The sequence below is a fragment of the Micromys minutus genome (assembly GCF_963924665.1).
Source record: "Micromys minutus genome assembly, chromosome: X".
NCBI classification, from domain to species: domain Eukaryota; kingdom Metazoa; phylum Chordata; class Mammalia; order Rodentia; family Muridae; genus Micromys; species Micromys minutus.
The window spans coordinates 74,383,700-74,385,990 of NC_137970.1; the positions used below are offsets into that span (position 1 = coordinate 74,383,700).

Below are 2,291 nucleotides of genomic sequence, written 5' to 3' on the forward strand. Positions count from 1 at the left end.
CTGCTACTGGTGATGGTGGTGGTGGTGGTGGGTGTGTGTTATTTGAGGGAGAGGTTGAAGGGTGAGGGGTAGGGAGGGGTGGGGAGATGAGCAGGACTGCAGTGGGTGCTATGAAACTCACAAAGAATCAATAAGTTATAAAATGGAATTCAGTCTGGCCTTCTTCATGTACTGAAGTGTTTGGATAGGTGACATCTTCAGAAGGACTTGCTATTTGCTCCTCTGATAACGGGGTTTAAAAAGGAGTAATCACAAAATCATGGCCAGGGACTCACTGCTAGTGTCTCTATGTGAGTGACAGCCAAGGAAGGATAAATTAGACATGAGAATTTTCAGTTCAATTGACAGCTTCTTAAGCAATGAATGACGCAGTGGCAAGCAGCATACCCCCTAACCTAAGGATTTACTGAGGGCACTGATAATACCATACTCGAATCAGCAATCACTTTGAGATATAGAACCATCTTATTGTTTTTTTTTTTCGGAATAACTCGTGTGAAACTTGTTACATTTTATTTGTCAAAAAGGAACAGATTCGGGCCTCGCTCGGGGCCCCGGCTGCAGCTCGCGCGGGCGCCCGGCCTACTGAGGGCCATGGGTGAAGCGGGCGCCGTGGGGGCGCCGCCGGCCCTTTCCCGGGGCGCTGCAGCGGCGCTGGTGGCGGCGGCAGCAGCAGCAGCAGCAGCGGCAGCGGCAGCGGCGGCGGCGGCAGCAGCGCTGGTGGCCAGGCCGCGGCGAAGGCGACGGCGCCGGCCGTGCCGCCATGGGCCTAGCCGGGCTGCAGGCAGGAAGATGTGCAAGCTCCGCGCGGTGGCGGCGACGGCCTCGGGCCCGGAGATGGTGGAGCGGAGGGGCCCCGGGAGGCCCAGCAGCGACGGGGAGAACGTGTTTGCTGGGCAGTCAAAGATCTATGCCTACATGAGTCCGAACAAATGCTCTGGAATGCTCTCCACTTCAGGAAGAGAACTCGGTTGCACATCATGAGGTCAAATGCCCGGGGAAACCATTAGCTGGAATTAACAGGAAGCGAGAAGAGAAAAGAAACGCTGGGAATCTTATCCGAAGCGCTGTGAAGTCAGACGAACAGAAGAGCAAAGATACCAGGAGAGGTCCCCTGGCGCCTTTTCCAAACCAAAAATCTGAAGCAGCAGAACCTCCAAAAACTCCACCCCCATCATGTGATTCTACCAATGTAGCAGTTGCTAAGCAAGTCCCATAAAAGCCCCTCAAGGGCAAGCAGGCCCCTCGGAAAAAGTCTCAAGGGAAAACACAGCAGAATGGAAAACTCACAGATTTCTACACCCTGTGCGAAGGAGCTCCAGGAAGAGCAACGCTGAGCTGCAGTCTGAAGAAAGGAAGAAAATAGATGAGCTAACTGAGAGTGGAAAGGAAGAGGGCATGAAGATTGATCTAATTGATGGCAAAGGCCGGGGTGTGATTGCTACCAAGCAGTTTTCCCGGGGAGACTTTGTGGTAGAATACCATGGGGACCTCATTGAAATCACCGATGCCAAGAAGCGGGAGGCTCTGTACGCACAGGACCCCTCCACGGGCTGCTACATGTACTATTTTCAATATCTGAGCAAAACCTACTGCGTGGATGCCACTCAAGAAACAAACCGACTGGGGAGACTGATCAGTCACAGTAAGTGTGGGAACTGCCAGACCAAACCGCATGACATCGATGGCAGGCCTCACCTCATCCTCATAGCTTCCTGAGACATTGCAGCTGGGGAGGAGATCATGTACGACTACAGTGACCAAAGCAAGGCCTCCATCGAAGCCTACCCTTGGCTGAAGCACTAACCATGTGGCCTCCCTGCCTCCCTGCCACCCTGCCTCCTTCAAAGGACAAAGTGCCCTCAAAGGGAAATGAATTTTTTTACACACACTCGTGCGCACACATACACACAAACACTCACTCACTCTCTCTTAGCTAATTACTTCAAATGTTTTTAAAAAGTATATTAAAGATGCCTTTTCATGTAGTATTTAAATATCTGTTACAGGTTTCCAAGGTGGACTTGAACAGATGGCCTTATATTACCAAAACTTTTATATTCTAGCTGTTTTTGTACCTTTTTGCATACAAGCCGAACATCTGTGCTTCCCGCGCAGTGTAAGACTCGGCACAGGTTTTTGAGAATGGAGTTGAACATGAACTAGGAAGCCGGGCTCTGCCCAAGATGAAAGCCAGGACTCTCCCGCACCCCACATCCAAGGACAGGCCAGTGTGAGGGTGCCGCCACCCCCACTCACAGCCTGGACCGGATGTCTCCAAGCTCTTGTTC

The 2,291-nt window shown here is 51.9% G+C and overlaps 1 pseudogene across 1 annotated transcript; it reads left to right on the plus strand.

Moving 5' to 3' along the window:
- The first annotated feature begins 594 nt into the window (after positions 1–594).
- LOC308414491 (N-lysine methyltransferase KMT5A-like) lies at positions 595–1,806 on the plus strand (annotated as a pseudogene). Its single transcript has 2 exons — positions 595–777; positions 873–1,806. The product of its transcript is annotated as an N-lysine methyltransferase KMT5A-like (transcript).
- Positions 1,807–2,291: the final 485 nt, after the last annotated feature.